Genomic DNA, 23859 nt, shown 5'->3' on the forward strand with positions numbered 1-23859 from the left:
GTTTGGCCCTCATTCTGACCTTGGCGGGCGGCGGAGGCCGCCCGCCAAAGTCCCGCCGTCAGGTTACCGTTCCGCGGTCGAAAGACCGCGGCGGTAATTCTGACTTTCCCGCTGGGCTGGCGGGCGGTCTCGTTCAGACCGCCAGCCAGCCCAGCGGGAAAGAGGCTTCCACGATGAAGCCGGCTCGGAATCGAGCCGGCGGAGTGGAAGCTGTGCGACGGGTGCAGTTGCACCCGTCGCGTATTTCACTGTCTGCGCAGCAGACAGTGAAATACATGTAGGGGCCCTCTTACGGGGGCCCCTGCAATGCCCATGCCAGTGGCATGGGCACTGCAGGGGCCCCCAGGGGCCCCGCGACCCCCCCTACCGCCATCCGGATCTCGGCGGTCCGACCGCCGGGATCTGGATGGCGGTAGGGGGGGTCAGAATCCCCGCGGCGGTGCAGCAAGCTGCGCCGCCGCGGAGGATTCAATGGGGCCGCGGTACACTGGCGGGACCCCGCCAGTGGTGCCGGTCCGACCGCGGCTTTACCGCCGCGGTCGGAATCCCCATTGAAGCACCGCCGGCTTGTCGGCGGTGCTCCCGCGGTCCTCCGCCCTGGCGGTCAAAGACCGCCAGGGTCAGAATGAGGGCCTTTGTCCCTTTGCATTGTGGTGAATAGAGTACAAAGTTTGCATTTACTTGGAGAGCTTACCATTATATTAAAGCACCGTGAGATGGAGCTATATACTCCACCTGGAGGGATCCCTTCTGATTGGTTGTATTGCTGCATTTTGTGACCTGAAAAATGTTTAAAAAGACTCAAAAACATTATTTAAAAAAAAAAAAACTTTATTGAATGTAATTTGTGACAATTACTATTATTAAACATTGCAATATGTGAATTTCTGTTGTTTTGTAATGTAAAGTAAGGAGCTATGGCATCACTTAAACTTTTTTAAATGTACTTATACTTACATATTTTTAGAGACACAGATAGATAGATAGATAGATAGATAGATAGATAGATAGATAGATAGATAGATAGATAGATAGATAGGAGAGTTTTAGCAATAATGCATATGAATTTAAGAAGAATCAGCAGCCAGAACACCACAAAGAAGGTTGGGTGAACAATCGTATTGTTTTCCTCTGAAGCATGATTAGAAACACAGAATTTCTAATTAATTTTAACTCTCGTCAAACTAAAAAGCTAGACTTTTTGTTGAATGTCATTTCGTGCTTGTAACTACATGTTGAATTAAAATTAAACGAAAAAGCAGACTTTGGTAAGATCTGCCACTTATTGATGCAAATTAGAAGCCTATGTAGGTTTATCAGTAGCACTTTACTGTAAATTGCCAAGAATTGTAATATGCATGAGGAATTCTATGACTGATTAAAAAAATAAAAATGTGAAATGCAAAGATGCATTCAAGACAAGGGGCAGTTTCTATTTCGAAAAATATGCTTTGATCTTCCTTGAGTACATTTTCAGCTCTCAACCTGAATCGTCAGTAAAAAAAAACCCTAATGAGATGATTCATGGTATTAATTTTCAGTGCAGCGGTTTGATTTGGAGGTGAAAGGCACAGGAAGCATAAAAAGATGATATTTTCAAAAGACCTCTACGAGCATTATTTGAAACATTCGCTAATGAGGCCTACTGGGTGCAGGGAAAACGTTAATGGATGCAGAGATTCGATAGCAACAGAAAAGCTAAAGGTGTCGCTATAAGAGACATACTAGGACCCATTATAGCAATATCCATGTCCTGATCCATCACAGTGTATGTACTTGCAAATGGTCCTCCAGTTTTTTAAAGTTCCTATGCAATGAACCTGTAGCGAAGGCGAAAATATATGCAGCTTTCATCCCAATACTCCATATTGCATTTGGAAATTCGATTATGCTTCAGTTTTACCTTGACCCCGGCCTGTGTGCATATGTAATACATTAATTGTTAATGAGGTTCCATCAGTCCATCCGCCCATCTACACCGAATCATAAAGGGCATCATATGTGGCATTACCAATGACATTGTCAATGACAACAGTGTTGTAGCTCTGTATGTGCCAACCCAGTTGTGAACCCTGGAAGTGGACCTAAGGTGTTTGCTACAGCAGAACCGAGACATCTTCTGCTGCAGGAGAAGAATCAATGCTTTGCCGCGGTTGTGTGGAACAGAACTGGCACATTGCCTTCGAAACTGCCACTGCAATGCTTCCCCCAGTGCAAGGTCCTTTCCTCCCTGTTGACGGCAGCCTCCACATTTCTGGAGAGAATGCGTCACAGCCTCTGCACACTTCCAAACTGACATATTGCCTCTACTCCCCAACACATCCTTGACACCGGTAATTTCTAATTTGGTGTGGAATCCATTTGTGATGTTTACTGTTTGAGGTGATGAACAAATACTTTGCACGTTGACTCTAAGTTAAGCCTGAATGCTTTGTGCTACACTATCAGAGGTTGAGGACAGGTTAATTTAGGATTTGCCTGACGCTTACCCTGACCAGGACTGTGGGTGATGCTTGATCAGTGCTCAATCCCCAGTCAATCAACAACCCAATTTCAACATGTATCTGCTGAGTACGTGCAGAGTACATTTTTATTTTTGAGACTTGACATCTTTACCTTGTTCTTTTCTCATTTTGTATGATATTCACAGAGAATCTCTTTTTAATTATAGTTTGTAGGAAAGTGCGCTTTTGTGTATGGTCACTCCCCAATGTGATAGTTATGACTCTGTTATTGCGCTGGAGCCTGCTAACAAGAGAACAAGTGCAGGCGACCATGGGGATCTCCTGCACTGCACATGGCATGGGCAGTGCAGCCCCCCCTCCCAGCACCATCAACATGCACACAGTCTGCTGTGCCGACTGTGCGCATTTTGAGGGTGCAGGTGCCCCCCTGCGTGCAGCAGCATTGCCACCGGCTCTATTATGAGCCACCAGCAATGCTGATGCACCTTTCTCACTGGGCTTTTCTTGGTTCGTGCCCATCATCCCAGCGGGAAAGTCGTAATAGGGCCAGTGGGGAGACCGCCCTCTTGACGGTGGTCCCCTCACCACAGGTCTGCCGACTGCCAAACTCATAATCAGGCCTTAAGTTGGGCCTTAGGCTCAAAGATGGTGGCAGTAATCAAAACAACAACAAGAAGGAGGAAAACTTTGACCCTAATATCCTTAAAGGGATTGTCTCTAAGTATAATGATGGAGATAATATTGATAAATGGTTTGAAGCCTTTGAGAGGGCTTGCCAAATGAGAAGGCTAAGGAGGCAGTAGCTGCATCCTATCAGAATATGAAGGAGGCCTTTATAGAATAATTTGTACTCACTACAGAAGAGTGCAGGGTAAAGTTCAGAGACAACCAGAAAGGTTAGAACCAGACCTGGGTGAACTTTGTGGACTGTTCTGTGAAAGCCTAGAAGGTTAGAACAAAGACAATAAGGTGGACACTTATGATGAGCTGTAAAATTTAATTATGAAGGAGAACATTTTAACTAATCGTCCCACAGAGAAATAGCATCCACGTCTGGCTGATTCTGAATTATTTGCTCTCAGAGAGTTGGGGTAAATAGCTGACAAATGGGTCAGATCCAAGGAGTCCAGGAATATCCTGTAAAGTGGGAGTGACTAGAAAAAGGGTTCACAAGCTTCCCTGCAGGGGAAAGAGGTAAGCAACAAGCAGGAGAAAAATAAAGAGTTCTTTAAATGCCTCCAAAAGACTTCCCCAGAGGGGGTTCCTGAGAGTTCTCACAACCCAAAGAAAAGGAGAATCAGTGTAAGAACTGGGTCCCGAAGAAGACTTCTGGGTTGTGTCTTGACTATCATCAGACCAGTGATAAGAAAGGAGATGCATCATGCTCCCAATGGTCCCCCAGTGCATAGGAGTAAGGGTAGAGGTATACTCTGGAGAGGCCAGAAGTTACACAGAGGCTACTTTAGCTTCCACGGGTGCTATGGATATTGAAGACCTGCCTGTCTTGTCATCAAGCATGGAGATGTATAGACAATGGCTAAAGATCAACAGGACTGAGGTAGAGGCTCTGAGGGATACAGGTGCCAGTGTCACTATGGTGGCAGCCAGACTGGTTTGGCCAGATCAGCTGTTGCCTGGTGTCATTTATCGGGTAACCAATGCTGATAATGTGACTAAGCTCCATCCAGTGGCCTTGGTAAGCATAGAATGGGGAGAGGTTACTGGCCCAAAGATGGTGGTTGCAACCCCTGCCATCCTAGTGGAGTGTCTGTTGGGAAATGACATGGGTGGAAGTGGAGAGAAAGGCTCATGCAGAAATGCTGGGTCTCCCTGTGTAGGTGTGTGTTACCATAAGAGCACAGGCAGCACACCAGGGAAGAAAAGGAGACTTGGATCCTAAAGCAGGGTATCACGTGCCCCCCCCACAAGAGAAAGTACAAGAAGTCTGCTAAGGTAGCTCCTAAGACAACACAAGAAGGGGGGAAGAAATCTCCTGAGGGAGATGCCCTGGTGCCTGAGGAGGGAACTGCAACTGAGGGAGCCTGACCCCACCTGGCAGAGCTTCTAAGTGCAGGGGGACCCTTCAGAAAGGGCCCGTGGCAAGGCCAAAGGGAATACCCTACTCTTGAACGCCTTAGGCAGCAGGCTGCAAAGCAGGAGGAGGGAGATGCCAGTGGTACACAAACAATTTACCAGGAGTTTGGGATTGCTGTACACTAAGGCCAGAGACCCCCCAAACCAAGGGCAGCCAGGAGAGTGGTGGTCCCCCAAAAGTACAGAGAATGCATCCTCACTTTAGCCAATGACATTCCCCTAGCTGGACAGCTGGGACAAACCAAAACCTGGGATTGGTTGATAGTCCATTTTATTGACCCCAAATATCAGAAAAAGTGAATGAGTTTTGTCACTCTTATGTGACCTGCCAGGCCAGTGGCAAGACAGGCACACACCCAAGTACTCCCTTAATTCAACTACTTGTATTTGGGACTCCCTTTGAGAGGGTAGGGATTGACATTGTTGGTCCCCTAGACCCTCAAACTGTTTCTGGGAATAGATTTATCCTAGTGGCAGTGGAACGTGCCGCTAGATACCCAAAGGCTATTCCGCTCAGTACTGCTAATGCTCTTGCAGTGGCAAAGGCCCTCCTTGGCATCTTCACTGGGGTTACCTTGCCTACTGTTTGCATACAGACATGTACCACAAAAGGGGTTGGGTTCAGCCCCTTTGAACTTTTGTTTGATTATCCAGTAAGGGGTCCATTGAGTCTTGTAAGGGAAGGATGGTAAAGGCCTCTTAAAGAGCCCGAGCAGGATATAGCGGACTATGTACTAGGCCTGCCTTCATGCATGGCAGAGTACATGAAAAAATAAAAAAAAACCTAGAGGTATGAATAGATGTGAGCACTGGTAGAGTACCCGCCAGGACAGCTGGTGTGTGTTGTGGAGCCTATGGCTCCCAGGGCCCTCCAGGAAAGTGGACTGGGCCCTATCTAATTGTGGAGAAGATGCAGAATGTCACCTATTTGGTTGACGTAGGCACCCCAAGGAATCCTCACAGGGTTCTTCATGTAAATCAACTAAAGCCCCATCAAGTCAGCACTGACAGGACCATGCTCATGGTAACTGATGAAGGTCAGGAAGAGGAAAGTGAACCCTTCCTTGATCTTCTGTCAAACAACCCCCAGGATTGGTAAATGGAAGGTGTAGTCTTCTCTGACATTCTCACTGCCCAACAGCAAGTTGATTGCAGGCAAGCCCAAGGGTCATTTGCTGAGCTCTTTTCCTTAACTTCTGGGCAGACAACATGGTGTACCCCTGATGCAGACAATGGTGACAATGTCTTGTCTAAAACAAAATATACAGACTGTCAGACCAAGTTAATACATGCATTTAGACTGAGGTCAGCAAGGTGTTAGAGCTTGGGGTTACTGAGTAATCTGACAGCACCTGGGCTAACCCAGTGGTGTTAGTCCCCAAACCTCACTCAAAAGTTGGAACTCCTGAGATGTGGGTCTGTGCGAATTACAGGGACCTCAATGCAGTTACCAAACCTGATGGTCATCCTATCCCTAGGGCAGATGAGCTAATTGACAAATTGGGTGCAGCAAGTTCTTGAGTAACTTTGGCTTAACTTCAGGGGCCTGGGAGATTGGACTCACTGAGTAAGCACAAGAGAGGACAGCATTTTCAACTCCCAAGGGGCACTAGCAGTTCACTGTGATGCCCTTTGGACTAAAAAAATGCACCTGCCACTTTCCAAAGGTTGGCGAATCAAGTTCGTTCTCGTCTCGACGACATTAGTGCAGCATACTTAGATGGCACAGCTGTCTTTATCTCACCTGGTCCACCTGAAGGAAGTACAACAGGGCCTGCAACAGTCAGGCCAAACTATCAAGGTCAGTAGGTGCTAGGTAGGGCAGAGTTATGTTGTGTACCTGGGCCACCTTGCAGGTGGAGGCCAATTACAACCTTTCCAACCCAAGATTCAGACCATTCTGGACTGGGAGTCTCCCAAGACTCAGACTCAAGTCTGAGCCTTCCTTGGCTAGAATGGGCACTAAATGAGGTTTCTGAAGAATTATGGGAACATTGTGGAGCCACTCACTTGGCTTACCATCATAAAGAAGCCTAAAAAAGTTGTCTGAACCACTGGATGACAAACGCCTTTGACACCCTGAAAGACGTCTGTGTGGTCAGCACCTGCATTCAAAGCACCTGACTATACCAAAAAGTTTCCTGTCCAAACAGACACTTCTGAACGTGGGATTGGGGCAGTCTTAGCACAAACAAATGATGGGGGCAGGATCAATCAGTTTTCTAAATCAGCTGGCGACTCCCCCATAGAGACCAGAGTTGGAGTGCCATTGAGAGGGAAGCCTTTGCTGTGGTTTGGTCGCTGAAGAAGCCGAAATCATACTTCTTTGGGACTCACTTCAAGGTTCAAACCGACCACAGGCCTCTCAGATGGCTGATGCAGATGAGAGGGGAAAACTCCAGATGTCTGAGTTGGGCTATTTCCCTACAGGGTACGGACTTCACATTGAAGCATGGACCAGGGACTGACAATGCCAATGCAGATGGCCTTTCCAGGTACTTCCACTTAGATTAGTTGCTCACCTCTTTCATCTGGAGGTGGCCATGTAGGAAAGTGCCCGTTTGTGTATTGTCATCCCCACATTTTGACCCCAATGCTTTTGGTTTATGATTCTGTTAGTGCACAGTAGCCTGCTAACTAGACCCCAGTGCTTGTGTTCTCTCCCTTTGTTGACGTGATAATTATCTAGCTCGCAAATGTTTTATCCCCAGATTAGTTCCTAGTAAACGGTATCCAGGGTACCCCGGACATAGGTGGTAAAGGGGTCCCCAAAGCTGTAGCACACGTTTGTGCCACCCTGCATGACCCATGTAAACTACTGATAGCAGGCCTGCCATTGCAGACTGCAGGAGCAGTGCAAACTGCTTGAGTTCGACTGTGACCTCACCATGACTGGCACGGGCCAATATGCTGCTTTACATATAAGTCAGATTCCCCTAAGTAAGGCCTCTGAAGCCCAGGAAGCAGGGTGCATTATATTAAAGGTGCAGGCATGTAAGCACAAGCTTAAATGTTTCTATAGTGTCTTTCCCATTCAGATACTCCATAAGTGCTGACCAGTCCATAGAATAACATGGGACATGCACTCAGATAGACCCGGGATGGTGGCTCCATGATGGTATCACCTAGATACGTCACGTTTGTTGTCAAACAATTTGCCTTCTCTCCCCTGACATGAATACGGTGTCAAGGGACATCTGACATGTACCCAGGTGGCAACTTAAAGGTCACCCACCTGTTTACCCCAACTTCTTTGTGCTCATGCCAGTCAATCTGCACTTTTCCCATGCCTGCTGCCACCAAGACAGGGTTCTGACCTCCTGCCAAGTAGTATGGATACTCACAGGAGTCTGAGACAAAGGCTAAAGCAGGAAGGCAGTCACACCTCCTGCCCCACAGCCAGGCTAGTGAATAGGCACATCAGGACGGTGAGCATCAAAGGCTGTACCGCCCCTGATAGGCATCTGTACTGTTCCCCAGAAGAGGAAACAGCCTTCCCCTGTCCCCATGCACATTTGCTCATGGTCAGGTGGGAAATTAGATATGCAGGACAGTGCACACCCCCAGCAGGCTGACAACAACTTTAGGGTGAGCAGCCTAGTCTGTGCACTCAATTTTGATTTTTGCCATCTTAGAAGTGGCAGAATAGAGGGTTCTGGATATCAAGAGGTGACCCACCCCACCAGATGTGGTCAACTCAGGGCCGGTTTAGCTGTAGGAGCTAACTGCCCATTAACATACCCCTCAACACCCCTAACTCCCCTAAGCCCAGGGTTACCACTTACACCAGAAACTCATATCTGATCAACCACCTTCAAAGAAGGAACAAGAGGAGCCCTGTGTCACCCACAACCGGACTTTGCCCACTGCAACAAAGAAAAGAGTGATACTCTGTCCCTGAGGCAACAGAGTAGAAACTGCATGAATGACCCTTGTCCTTGGCTCAAACTCATCACTACCGACCAGAGGGACCCCTGTAAAAAGCAAAAACACCCTCTGTCTCCCTTGGACTAGTGGCACTAGTCCCCTGCAAACTACAGGTAAAAATGCTCACAGGATCCGAAGATTCACCTGCCATTAGGCCCTCCATCGGATCATACAAATCCAGGTGCTCCAGTGTCTTCTGGAAGCTGTAGTCTCACCTGCCCCAAAGTTTCAGACCACTCTGTCACTCCCCTGGACCCCGTTAAGTTCTCAAAGCTTCTTGTCATGTTTACCGCTGCCACAGCTTGTTAGTTGCCAATGCAGTAACTGATCTCCCCACTTGACACTGAAAATGTAGGGCACATCATGCATCCAGCATCAGACATCGCCAACCCAGCCCCAGCTGAGTTTTGGCATCTTTCACTGCATCGTTGTGTAAGTGGCAAAATCAGGACCAGAGCTAGTCCTGCTCAGCACTACAGACAGGCATGACAACTCTGCACCTGAACGCCACAGGCTAGGTAAAACAGAACCGACTGTTGTGGCTTGGTCTTAGGACCCACAAAACCTTAGGCCTGCAAGGGTTCCACGTAACTTGACCTATAAGTTGTCTTTTGTCACTAGTGGTAATCCGTCACTGACTTCAATGCAACATTTAAATGCCATTTTTGTTGTGACTTAATTGTGCTTCAAAAATCTATAACTCCGATCAAACTTATGCAATTCTGTTCATTTTGGTGCCTACATTCGGGTAAAAATAAGCTCTATTATTATAAATTGGTGTTGGATTTCTTTTGAGTTATGCCAATTACTTATTACCCATGTTGGTACCCTGAAAAGCTTAAATCATGTCCCTCTAAGTAAAGCCTGCCTGTTCTTTCCACATTACCAGGACTGAGTTAAGGATTTATTAGTGTGAATCCAAGGCCCATCTTTGGGGTATTGTGAAAGTATTACATGATGAGGACTAAACCCCCCCCAAACCCACATAATACACTACTTTACTACAGAGTTGCCCTGTGAATATATCATTGGTAAATGTTCACCCAAAATCCTCATTACGTTTTCACATTCATTTCCATGTTGTACTTGGGGTAGACTCTGAACATCATTCTTAATGGCCTGGTATTTGGAAGAGAAAACACCTTTCAGGGTAATACAAATACTTCAGAGTGCTATTATTCCTACCTGCAATTTTACTAGTTTTCCATTTTATGTGATTTGTATGGATAAACAGAGACACAAAACTATCCATTTCTCAGTTTACATCTGTTTTCAGATATGGAAAAATTTAAATATGTCTTTTTTGGGTGATTTGTGCTGTCTGTCATGACCGCTAAGCCAATAGCTATGCAAACTAAAACGCAGAAGAGTTTTAAAGAGGAGGCACACGTTTTCTCAGTGAAGCTTTAAACAATTGGAATGTGGATAGTATATCAAAATGCTTATGCAGTATGACTTTATTGAATATCTGTGATGCTTAAGATTTGGCTCCTTAATGCAATAAATCCTATCAGGTATCTATTTGCAGGTATGCCTCTATCAGGTAAAAGTGCGGAAATATACTATTATCAGGTTCATTGTTTCAGAAAATACGAATTAAATATGGATAGGAACAAACAATGAATATAGATGATTACAGGCAAGCATGTCTAAAGAAACAATACCACGAAACAGAAGCCCTGCGTATGTTACATGCTCTGAATTGCCACAGATAAGCAAAGCCAAAGAGTAATGCGTTCTCAAGTGGTAGCTGGGAAAATACAGTATTTTATAGCATAGTTTTCACACATGTATTCTATTCTAAAAAGCCATTGACAGCTCTGAAAGTGCACTGATAAAATATTTCAGTGTTTTCATGGTGCACTAAGAAAGGCTGACCTTTCACAGGAGCATTTTTGGTTTCTCTGACCTAGGACAATTTTGAGAGACTGTTGGCAAAACGGTGCATTTCTCAGACCAATTTGTCAAAAAATGTTTAAAGACCATAGGTGAAACCGACATTTGTAAAAACGCAATTTTTAGAAGACCTGCCATTTATCTTAGCCTTTATGAGCACCTCTACATTTCACTTTACTTTAATTTTTTCTATCCTGCCGCTTTCATTTAGATTAACAATTGATAGCTATGACCAAAAATATCCTTGGAAAATGCAGGGTGCAAACAATAAAGATTACAATCTCGGCGGTAAAGCTCAGGCCACATGTCAAAGAATCCCACAGAAGTTCTAACATCTCACGTTATGAAAACAGGGCTTCTGCCTACCTATGGCATTTATGTTACCCACTACGTCCCATGCTTAACTAAAATAGTGCCCCCACCTGCAAGTGCTCTGATGTGGGAGAGATGGTAAAGGGAGTTTTAGGTTTTGTACTTCAAATTCACCACAGGCTAAAGTTTTACACACTTTAAGTGTCTCCCAGTGAAGTATTCACAATATGTCTCCTCCTCCTGACACCACTTCCTTTAATTTGTTACTATCATTGCTGGAATCAGTGGGAGTAAGATTCATGAGGATAATGTGAGGTCATGAAAGTTTGCTTTGCTTCCGAGTCTGAACTTAGTATGGCAGCTTGTTTACTTGTGGCTTCCCCCATTAATATTTCCGTTTCATATGCTTCCTAGGAAATTTCTAGACTGACTTAGCGGTTAAAAGGTGTAGTTATCTCTTGACAATGGTGAGCCTTTCTAGAGCGTGGCAGCTCAAGGTTTCTTGTCCATCTTTTACTCAGAATCTAGTGGTAGTGCAACACTGTTTAACAGGCTCCTTGTAGGTCTAGTCAACTGGTAAATTAGATTAGGTTTAGTACAGGTGTGAAATGTAAATGTGGATACTTAGTCATCTATCACCCTGCCACCTCCACATCTGATGACAGCACCTTTCTAAACAACCTCAACACACTCTTGGAAATCCATGTAAACAACCACACTCTGAATCAGTGGTACTCAAAATACAGCCTGGGGGTGGGGGGCATGCACCCTCCAGAACTTCTCATGCGGGCCCTTGTCAAAAGCAACACTGGGCTGCTGTTTCCTCAACTTAACACTAATATTAAAAAGATGTTAAATAACCAGGCAAGCTTTTATTTAAAGGTTGTTTGAAGTTAAAGGTAGGAAGTTACTGGGTTGTCCTTGACTACTTAACTTTAGGAACACTTTCAATTTTAAGGACATCTTGCAGCAAACATGTAAAAATATGATAAAATCTCTTGAAAAGTAAAAGTGTATTTCAATAACATGAAGGACCACTCCACTCTAGTACATGAAACAATATCAGTGCAATAGAGAAGTATTTTTTTTAAAGTGATAGTTTTCAAACATAAACTTTGAAATTCCTGCTTCTTCTCACACTGATAACATTGCCAACATTGAACTAGGAGGCAAAACAGTTGTTACCAGGCAGGTCGCTCCCCCCATCTGCCACGCAGCCCCCTGTGGGTTGAACCTCCGTTGCCGCTTTTGCCGCCTGACTACTCGCTCCCTTTTTTCTGTACCCCTGCGCTTGGCTTCTGTGCCACTTTGTTTTTTCATTCTGTGCCCCTGTGTTTTGCTTTCTGTACCCCTGTGCTCTGTTGTCCCTCTCCCGCCATCTTTTCCTGCCGTTTTTTCCTCGGGTTTTCCCCCGGGTTTTTCCCTGGGTTTTTCCCTTGCTGCTGAGCCCCTGCTGCCCTGCCCCCTTCACTCCCATTGGCCGCCCGCTCCCACCTCCCAGCTGCTCCTTCCTCCCTCTGCCCTCATATGGAGGCCGCGAAGCGGGCGCGCCGCTGGCGTGCCAAAGGCGCGCCTAAGGCAAGCCCGTCTGCGCCCGTACGCGCCTGGACCGCACCCAGCACCAGAAACCCTGGAACCCGCACCCCCCGCAACGCCAGACTGCACTACGACGCAAGCACCCTCCACGCACTCAACACCAGATGAGACCACCACTGCTACCGGGCCACCCCGAAACGCACCCAGGGGCCTTTCACCTGCCGGAACTGCAGATTCACCAGCATCCAACCCTCCACACCACCAGCCAGAGAACCCAACCACCTCCGCTGCATCCTCCTCAACACCCGCTCCGTTCGCAAGCACGCCATCGAACTTTGGGACCTCCTAGATTCCACCGCCCCCAACGTCGCCTTCCTGACGGAGACCTGGCTGAACGCCACCTCAGCACCAGACATCGCCACAGCCATCCCACAGGGCTACAAGATCTCCCGCAGAGACCGCGCCAACGGAGTGGGAGGAGGAATCGCCATCATCCACAAAGACTCCATCAAAATCTCAACGAACACCAATGACACCCTCACCACCGCCGAGCACATGCACTTCCAGATCCACACCGACCCCAACACCACCCTCAGAGGAACTCTCATCTACAGACCTCCCGGACCCTGCACACAGTTCAGTGACACCATCGCCGACCTCATCAGCACCCACGCCCTCGCTTCCACGGACTACATTCTCCTCGGGGACCTGAACTTCTACCTCGAGAACAACAACGACGCCAACTCCACCGCCCTGATTGGCAGCCTCGCCAACCTCGGACTCAAACAGCTCGTAACGACACCCACTCACGCCGCTGGACACACGCTCGACCCCATCTTCTCTGCAAGCCCCCACGTCTCCTTCAACCACACCACCGAACCACACTGGCCCGACCACAGATGCGTCCACTTCACCTTCAGAAAACCCACCACACACCACCGCGCCCAACAGCTACCACGCCGCTGCTGGGGCAAGGTCACCGAGGACCAACTGTTTACCGCCCTCGCCCTGAGACCACCCACCGACCCCACCGACCCAGACACCGCCGCGACCAACCTCACTCAGTGGATCAACGACTGCACCAACACCCTCGCCCCTCTCAAGACCTTTACAACCAACCACACCAACAAGAAAGCCGCCTGGTTCACCGAGGACCTCCGGATCTCCAAGCACATCTGTCGGAAGCTGGAGAAGAAATGGCTCCACGACCGAACACAAGAAAACCACACAGCCCTCAAGAGCGCCACCCGCAGACATCACCAACTCATCAGGACCACCAAGAAGATCACCTTCAAGGACCGCCTAGACAACAACGCACCCAACACCAAAGAGCTCTTCAGCATCGTGAAAGAACTCTCCAACCCCAGCTCCATCACCAACGACATCCTGCCATCTCAAGACCTTTGCGCCTCCCTGGCCACCTTCTTCCACCGCAAGATCACCGACATCCACGACAGCTTCAACCCCGACCCCCCCGCACCCACCACCGAGTCCACCACCCCTGCGACTACCACTTGCACCAGTCCCCTGACCGTCTGGTCCAGCGTCAGCGACGAAGACACCATCAAAACCATGAACTCCTTCCACTCCAGATCCCCATCGGACCCCTGCCCTCACCACGTCTTCAACAAAGCCAGCGCAGCCATCGCGCCCCACCTCCGGAAAACAATCAACTGTTCCTTCGAGACAGCAACCTTCCCTGAAAGCTGGAAGCACGCCGAGATCAACGCCCTTCTGAAGAAGCCCAAGGCGGACCCCAAGGACCTCAAAAACTTCCGTCCCATCTCCCTGCTCCCTTTCCCAGCAAAAGTGACCGAGAAGATTGTCAACAAACAGCTGACCCGCTACCTCGAAGTCAACAACATCCTGGACCCTTCCCAATCCGGTTTTCGCAGCAACCACAGCACTGAGACCGCCCTCATCGCCGCCACTGACGACATCCGGACCCTGATGGACAAAGGAGAAACAGCCGCCCTCATCCTCCTGGACCTATCAGCAGCCTTTGACACGGTCTGCCACCGCACCCTATCAGCACGCCTCCATGACGCCGGTATCCAAGAGAAGGCCCTGTCCTGGACCACATCCTTCCTCTCCGGTAGAACCCAGAGCGTCCGCCTCCCACCCTTCCGCTCCAATACCACCGAGATCATCTGCGGCGTCCCGCAGGGATCCTCCCTCAGCCCGACACTGTTCAATATCTACATGGCCCCCCTCGCCCACGTCGCACGACAACACAACCTCAACATCATCTCCTACGCCGACGACACCCAGCTGATCATATCCCTCACCCAAGATCCCCACACCGCCAAAGCTAACCTCCACTGAGGAATGAAGGCCGTAGCTGACTGGATGAAGGACAGCAGACTGAAGCTGAACTCAGACAAGATGGAGGTCCTCATTCCCGGACCCACCCCATCAGCCTGGGACGACTCTTGGTGGCCCACGTCACTAGGCAAAGCCCCGGAACCCACGGACCACGCACGCAACCTGGGGGTCATCCTCGACTCCACTCTCTCCATGACAAGGCAAGTCAACGCCGTCTCCGCGTCCTGCTGCAACACCCTCCGTATGCTCCACAGGATCTTCAAATGGATCCCCCTCGACACAAGAAAAACCGTTACCCAGGCCCTCATCACCAACAGACTCGACTACGGGAACGCCCTCTACTCAGGAATTACAAACAAGCTCCTGAGACGACTCCAACGCATCCAGAACGCCTCGGCCCGACTCATCCTCGATGTCCCCCGCCGCACCCACATCACACTCCACCTGAGAGGCCTGCACTGGCTCCCCGGCAACAAAAGGATCACCTTCAAGCTCCTGATCCACGCACACAAAGCACTGCACAACACCGGACCCACCTACCTCAACAACAGACTCAGCTTCCACACCCCCACCCGAAGCCTCCGCTCAGCCAACCTCGCCCTTGCCACAGTCCCCCGCATCCGAAAAACCACCGCCGGTGGCAGATCCTTCTCCTACCTCGCCGCCAAGACCTGGAACACTCTCCCCACCATCCTACAAAAGACCCAGGACCTGCTGGCCTTCAGAAGACTCCTCAAGACCTGGCTCTTCGACCAGTAGCACCCCCCCTCCCCAGCGCATTGAGACCCTCGCGGGTATGTAGCGCGCTTTACAAATGCAGTGATTGATTGATTGATTGTTATGTGCACCGTTTGGATGGCCTGAGTTGCTATTTTACATGAACAACATTGTGGGTTAGAAAATCAAACACAAGAGAAGGGTGTGCACAACACACACTTGAAGGCTTGTATTTTGTGGTCCACTTACATGTGATACTGAAGAAAAAGAGGGGAAAGTGAAATAAAACATTGGTCAAGAGGGAAAACTGGGATTGATCCCAGATTTTCTGGCTTCACATTGCTTTGCATACCCTCCACCCACCTCCCAAACTGCCACCTTGATGGCATCAATAAAGTCCTTGGTCAGAACAGAGACCATACATTTGTACCCCTGGGAAAATGTTTGCGAGTATTCATGCTGTAAATAAAATATGAAAGTGCAAGCTGACCCTTCAGCAGTGGAGGGTACTGAGGATGTCAAATGTATTCCTAGCACCAGCCTATGTGCGGGAGCCATTCCTTGCCTCTCCCTAATTAACGGGATACATGTTTTTTAGGGTACCCTTACACACTTTTGCAGTGTTTTCTGTGTGCCCTATTGTGAAGAATCCCAACGTGCTCCTCTATACCAAAAAATCAAGATGGCATACCCTTTCTTCCCCTGTGCAGGGCTCCTTTGCCCAATCAAGAAGAATAGCCAGGGAAATGAGAAAGCACATCTCTCTGGTCACCCTAAAATAGTTATGGGGACAGCTCCTTTCTCACTGGGATTAATGCCTGCTGACAGGTGATCTCTAAGGGTGGAATCCATGAGCAACACCACAGAACCACTTTGCTTAATGACATCCATTCTCTCTTAAAAAATTGTACTAAGTATCCTGAAATAAAAGACTTGGTGAGTTCATTTCAAATCAGCTGTTTAGGTCTTTATCTGGCAATTTGCTTGACTGGATGTCTGAAATACATTGCTACACACAGTTGTTTAAGTGCTGCCATTATCCACAGCCTCTAATCTCTGCAGATCTTTAAACATAAAACCAACATAGTTTATAAATACCTAATATAAGCATTGTCCTGAGGAAGAGAAGTGGATTGTGTTGCTCATCATATGAGTGATCTCTTTACAAACTGAATCATCATAGGATTCATATTAGACTGCAGTAGTGGATCGAAACTAATGTGAAGCTCACCACTGACTGTGTTGTTCAGAATGTATATTGGTCACTTTGTGTTGGGTACTAGTAACCTTATAACCCCATAATTTTTATATGTGGTTATATGTGTGATCTTTTTGTTTTCATTTTGTTGTTTGAGCAAAAAAAGGTTTTTTTGCATATGCCCAGTTTTTTTTCCTTCAATTTTTATGATATTTGTATATCCTCATTTAATTTTTGTTTTCATAAATGGATGTGATATTCATTATTCTTTGGATTAATCGTTAAATTGTACAGTGAATAATCCCCTTGTTAGTACCTTATATCTTTGCTGACCTGGGTAATAAAAGAGAGCCCTGCCTAGGTGTCACCCAACATTTGCCTATCACAAGGTAGGCTTCTTTGAAATGAATCAAATTCCTGGGCACAGCCTAAATGGTCATTTTGCCAAAGGAACTGACATACCTCCCCAACCCCTTTGTCCTGCTCTGGAAGCAGTTTTCACAACTCATCTAGGGGGTTAATCAGCTGCCAGGTGACATTTGCAGAAAATAGAAATGGACCTCCACATCTCTGAGGGATGTGATCTCTAGTCACAGTCTGCGTACTGCACATTAGACTAGACATTGTAGAGTCTTCCCCACTTAATGGGGCTTTATGGAAAATCTAACCTAACTCTAACTACACAGTGATGAGCGACTGTGTATTACATATAAATGCACAATACTATGACCATGTTTCCATGGGAAATGGATGTTTTTGTTTGCTAATAAATTTCACTCCATTTGATGTATCTTCAAAAACCTTTCCAAAAAAGTCTCAACACCTCAGCTCCTTCCTGGAATATTTTGGGAAGCTCCTTCAAGAAAAATGGGCTCACAAAAAGAGATTTCCCCATGCAATTTTCTATGTGAAAACTCAACAACAATTGAGAAAAAAGTGGTTAAACAGAATTACTACAGATTTGCCATAAAGCTAGATCTTGGTCCAGAAAGTGTGCTTTCCATGATTTGATATAATTCCATACAGTCGTTGTTGAGAAATTTAGGCCCATATTTACACTTTTTTAGCGCCGCACTTGCGTCATTTTTTGACGCAAAAGTGGCGCAAACTTGCAGAATAGAATTGTATTTTGCATGTTTGCACCGTTTTTGCGTCAAAAAATGACGCAAATGCAGCGCTAAAAAAGTGTAAATATGGGCCTAAATTTCTCAATAACGAGTATATATGGGCCTTAGTTCCAAAAGTTATGTATATATCATGTCGCGGAGAATCCGTGGACCTGCCAGATCTCAAGATAAGATCTGATAGCTTGCCACCATATCAACAAAGATGTAGCAACAGCCATTTTAGGATTCAAAGGCTCAGTTCACTGTCCTGAATTTGTTTTTAAACAAATATAAGGGGCAGGATGTGAATACTGTGCAAATGTAGGCCTGGTTTGTGGGGGTGGGAGGGTGGCAAAGGGACTACCTTTGGCAAAAACCTATTTTCATAACTATAAAAGTACAGCAGCTCCGTGGAGCATTCATTGATATACAATCATGCAATCAAAGAAAAGGCCCACCCTTTTAAATAATAAGTTTCCTGGGGTCAGCCAGGGTCTGGGGAGTTGCTGGGAGCATTTCTTTTGGGTGAGGGGTGTGTGTCCCTGATATATTCTGAAGCCCTCAAGACCCCACCCTAGGGAAACCCCTCCACAAATAAAGAAAAAACTGTGAATGTGAAATGAGCAGAGTAGCCACACATTTCACATTCTCTGCTCTAGCTGATAATGCCTTACAAGGTATTTTTTAAATATATTTGTGATGCTGGTGGTGCCTCTAGAAGGGGCAGAGGCACTACCAGGCTTTTTTGTAAATGTTGTTAAGGATTGCAAGGATCGTAGCAGCCCCCCTAAAACATTTTAAAAAATCACAGTCTTGCTCCCGCTCATTGACTCCTTGACCCCAGGAGAGCTTTTTTACCCAGAAGTGGCATGAAAGCACACTGCCTCACATCACAGCACAGTCCAGACCTTTGCAACGTGGCAAATGCAGTATCAAGTTTGTGCTTACTGAGGAATGTATAGTTTCTGGGGAGAGAAGTAATTCTTCGCTCTTATCCCATTTGATATGGTAGCCCGAAAGGAGCTCAAACCCTGATAGAATATCTTTGAGGGCTGGAAGGGAGCTCGGCAGATCAGTGAGAGTAAGTAAAATGTCATCGCACATAAGTAAATGGTGGAAATGCCGCCTGGGATTGATATCCTGGAGTGAGATCAAAGTTACGGATTGTTGCCGCTAAGGGCTAGCAGAAATAGTAACGGGGATAGAGGACAGCCTTGACGCGTCCCCCTGTTAACCGAGAAGGCCTCCGAGAAGAACCCACCACAATTTACCTGAGTTGACGATGAGTCATAGAGCAGGTGCACTTGATTAATAAAGCTAGGTCCTAGACCAAAACGTTTCAATATTTCGAAAAGATGCCACCATTCTATTCGATCAAATGCCTTCTCGGTGTCCAATGAAAGGGCCAGGGTCTCCTCTGGTGAATCCCAGGCTGTCCAGATAGCATGGAGTAGCGTGCGAAGATGATTCCTCAACGAACGACCCTTCACAAAGCCAACTTGGGTGGAGTGAACCAAAGTGGGAATGACCTTTTTAAGACGAGTCGCCAGGATCCCTGCTAGGATCTTGATATCTCCATTGAGGAGTGATATGGGACGATAGCTACCACAAAGGAGAGGATCCTTACCTGGTTTGGGCAGGACAACAATGGATACCTTGTTAGAGAGAGGATATAAAGAACCCGTCTGATCGGCACCCTAAAACACCTCATAAAGGGCATCTACGGTATCCGCACCTGTCCAGTTATAGAATTCTGAAGTGAACCCGTCTTCCCCGGGAGCCTTGTGGTATGGTAAGTTAGTTAGTACAGATGTCACCCTCCAAAAGCGCTCTACCTTCATCTGAAAGGCATGGTATATTGTCCTTCCGGAAGAAGGCGTCCAAGCGATTAGCATCTGCAATCACTTCCGGAGTGTACAACGTCTGGTAAAAACACCCAAACTCTTCAGCTATATCCTGCAGATGGGTAATGAACGTGCCATTGGTTCTGCAGAGAGCTGGAATGGCCATCGCTGCTTCTCTTTGACGAAGTTGAGCCTTCTCTCAATGTTCATAATGATGACCTCTCAGTCTCTGTAAGGCATATTCCGCTCGCGATGTATAAAGAGAGTTGAGCTCCATTTTAGCTAGTTCCAGGCGACGACGGACGGGTAGAGTGGGTGTTCGGGTGTACTCCCGGGTGGTCTGTACAATGTAGTCTTCCAACTTGCTCTGTTGATCCCTCCTTTGAGCATTGGATATGGCCGCATCCCTCATTAGTTGCCCTCTAATCGTGACTGAGCCTTTATTGTTCTGAAGATACGTAGCTACGTGGGATCTAAGTTGTTCCTCACCCTTCAGGGTTCTATATCTGGGGTTTGGGAGATGCCAGGGCTTGCGACCAGGAGAGGCCATCCCCAGTTCCAGGGCCATCAGTACCGGGGAATGATCAGATTAGGCGGCTGGGAGGATTTCAGATGTTTGAACCGACTGCAATAATCGCTGACTGATCAGAAAGTAGTCCAAGCGGGATTGAGTCCCGTGGACCGTAGAAACAAAAGTGTATTCTCCATCAGTTGGGTGGGATAGACGCCAATGGTCTAACAGACCATGATCTGATATAACATCACGTAGGAGGGCCCGATCCGCGTTGTTGCCTGAGTCAAGACCGCTTGATTGGTCCAAGATGGTATCCTGCACCAGGTTCCAATCCCCGCCCAACAGGTACTGAGAGGCGCGTATCTCGATCAACAGATGGTTAAGAGAGAGGAAGAAGGAACGTTTGGAGCCTGTGGGTGCATACATAGCCCCAACACAAATTGTAGAAGAGTCTAGGGCAAGCTTGGCAATGGCATAACACCCCTCTGGGTCGCACCATCACTTAAGAAGACTGAACTGAAGAGAACGGCGTATAAGTATCGTGACCCCAAACCTCTGCCCTGAGCCCTGAGCCCTGCGCCTCACTGTGCACAGATGGCGGTCCGCCGAAGAGCACCTTGCCCACCCAATCCCATCAGAGTTTTTCAGATTCTGATGGGGAGAGACGTTTTTCCTGAAATAAAGCAATGTCGGTTCTTTTAGACCGGAGATAAGAGAGGATCTTTTGTCGCTTGATGTAGTGCGTCATACCATGCACATTCCAGAAGAGAACTGTAAGCGGAGTCGTCAACCTCATTGTGACCCGTGATGAAGATCTATTCAGACGGGGCGGTAAACACCGTCATCTTTAATATGATAAGTTGGGGTGTGGACTAGAAGCAACAAAGTTCCGAGCTCTCGTGCGTTTGAAAAAAGGAAATAGATAGAGTAGAGGGGGCATATAAAGGGGGATGCCCGGCTACTAAATAAGAAGGAGTCTAGCAGACAGGAGAGGATGGAGGAAGAAAGATAAAAGGTGTGAAAAAGGTAAGAGAAGGAATAAAGGGGAAGAAGAACTTGCCCCCTAAATATAAAGAGGGAATGTGAAAACAAACAGACTCAAAAAAGACAAAGGGAAAGATGGGGAAAAAAAAGGTGATGAAAGATAACGAGAACTAGAATGCGCGAGAAGATATCTAGCCGCTAAGGGTCCTGCTAAACTGCGGGTCAGAACCTGTAGGATCCATGCACCGGGCGAGCCAGTGGAAGGGACAAAGGGATAGATATGCGACCTGAACGGGTCACCAAGAGGCTCCACCAACCACTGAAGCTGGGCGAGATGGATTGGGACAGGGAGAGCCTGAGATAGAAAAGGGCAGGGTATGATCGGATCAAACTGGGAACATAACTAGAAGAGGATTATAGCGACAACAATAAACTCACTGTCCACTCGTAGGTAGACAGGAGACACTGATAGCAAGTGTAAGAACTCAGTTATCCCAGTGCAGGGCCCACTGTGCCACCAGACCCCACCCAAAGGGACCAAGATAAGCACGGCACCCATCACTGAAATCGGTGGGGGGTGAAACGAGAGCCCCAAGACTGTGGGGACCAGAACATTTGCTCAGCACTTCCTGAGTAGTGCCTGGTAGGGGGGAGGGGGGCTTCAGAGAAAGGAACACAGAGTGAGGATAAAGGTCCCAGGACCAGGGCCCCTAGAACATCCCAGCAGGTTGACGGATGAGGGAGGATAGAACGTGAAGAGGGTGTACAAACCTCCCCAGAGCCTGGAGTAAGTAGGTTACTGGGACTCCACTGGGACCGTGCCCTGCAGTGGTCCCCATGATCATATATCCACAGAGTAGGTGGGGATAGAGGCGCAGAGGGGGGTATTCCCTAAGGAGAGCTGGGGGTATCAGTCGGCAGAATCCCCTCCTATGGTCCGAGGCAGGGCATACGGGGTGCGTAGTATAATTGGTTCTGCACAGAAAGAGTAATGAGCTCCAGGCACATTGCATCCCAAAACATTCAGCATAACACAGGAATGAGACCTCAATGGCCACTGCTACTCTAAAGTTGTTACTAGGCTTTTGACAAAATAATCACAATCAAGATCAGAAGCACATGGAGGCTGGCCAAGTAAAAGATTGTAAATCAAAAATAAACACAAATCATAGCAAACATGGGCCAAGCATGGAAGCAACATATCAAGCCAAACCCCCACACGGTCCCTCCCCACAAAGAAGGAAAACAATGATTGTAAGAGTGAAAGTCCAACATAACACTTAGCTATCCAATGAAGAAAAGTCCACTGCTGGGTATAGAGCAAGAAGACCTCAAGGCACAGTGTGGGCCAACCTTACATGTGTTCTTCAGATGTTGGTTTTAAGGGGGAGCGGGACTTGTCTCTGCCCTGGTCCTGAGTATGGTCTATCACCGCTTGAAGGGCATGGTCACGACCCTCCTGTGATTTGAGCGGGTGGTCGTAGACCCTTCCTCTCTTATTTAAGGCAGTGCATTGTGGTTGAGACGACAGGGATGGTGCAGAGGAAAGATCTCCAGGAGCAAAGGTATCCGGGTCTGAGTGTGTGGCAACAATGTCCATTGGGAGGGAAGCCAGGCTGTCCAGGAAGGAGCTGAGGTCCGCAGGCTCGAGGAAGCCTCTGGATTTGCCATTGTGTGTTATCCACATGCAAGCCGGTCCAAAAAGACCATATTTAACATCCAGATTTCTGAGTTGCGGGCGGAGGGCCAGAAATGCCTTCAGCTTTTCATTTGTTAGTCTGGAGAAATCTGCCACCACCCGAATCTTGTGACCTTCTAAGGAAAACGGTCCTTGGGACTTGGCCTCCGATATGATCTGACGGGCCTGTTCATGACGCAGGAAACAAACAATGATGGGACGAGCCTTATCGGGGCTCACCTTATGTAGTGAGCCAATCCTATGGGCTTGTTGAAACTCCAGTGGAGGTGAGAAAACCAGACCCGTGATCTCAGGTAATGTATTTTTGAGAAAAGTTTTACTATCGGAGCCCTCCTTGTATTCCGGGATGCCAAACAAGCGTACGTTCTCTCTGGGACTCCTATCCTCCAGGTCGGTGACCTTCACACGGAGCGATCTTAGTTCTGTCTCCTGGTCAGGCAACACCGCAACCCGGTCCTCCACTATCGAGAGACATCGGTCCAAGTCATTCGCGGTCTCCGGGAAAACCAGCGATGTCAGCCCGTATATAAGTAGAGGCCACCGTCAGGTCAGAGACCTTTGCATCCATTGCCTCCAAATGGCGCCCCACCGTGGCAATCTCCTGCAGTATACGGTCTGTAGCCTCCATTGGGGGGGGCAGTGCCGTTAAGGACACGGGTCATGGGGGAGCCTTCTGTGCCACGATGCTTTTCGGTTGTGCGATGGCTTCGGAGAATAATAATTGGTTAGAGCGCTTGCTGGAGGGCTTCCCGCTTGGCATCACCCCAAAGAGGCAAAGTTCCTAGGGAGGAATCACCAAGTAAAGATGCAACTGCTGAACCCTGATCCCGCTGAAGGAGTGAGGATGAGTGTGGCACAACCGTCAGGACCACCGACGTTGTCTCGGGAATCAGCTAAGGATTGGGGGTCTGAAAAAGATGTTATCCTCGATGAGGGGATTAGGTGCCCATAGAAATAGGCTGCACTGCAAGGATGCGCTCCCACACCATCCACAGAAAGTCCGGTGGCGATCCCCACTCTCAGGGGCATCAGAGTCAGCCTGGCCTGGTATTATGCCCAACTCCAGGCGCCAGGCTAAATCCAGAGCTGGAGAACTGAAAATGAAGATGCAACAGTTCCAGTATGAAGCTCCAATGAGCCTGACCAACTGGGACCATAGGCACCCCTCCAGCGGCAGCAAGTAGGTGCCTCTCTAAGGATATAAGCCATGTCTCGGTGGAAAGAAACCCGCCTGCTGGGTCC

The sequence above is a fragment of the Pleurodeles waltl genome, chromosome 11 (genome assembly GCF_031143425.1).
Source record: "Pleurodeles waltl isolate 20211129_DDA chromosome 11, aPleWal1.hap1.20221129, whole genome shotgun sequence".
Classification (NCBI taxonomy): Eukaryota; Metazoa; Chordata; class Amphibia; order Caudata; family Salamandridae; genus Pleurodeles; species Pleurodeles waltl.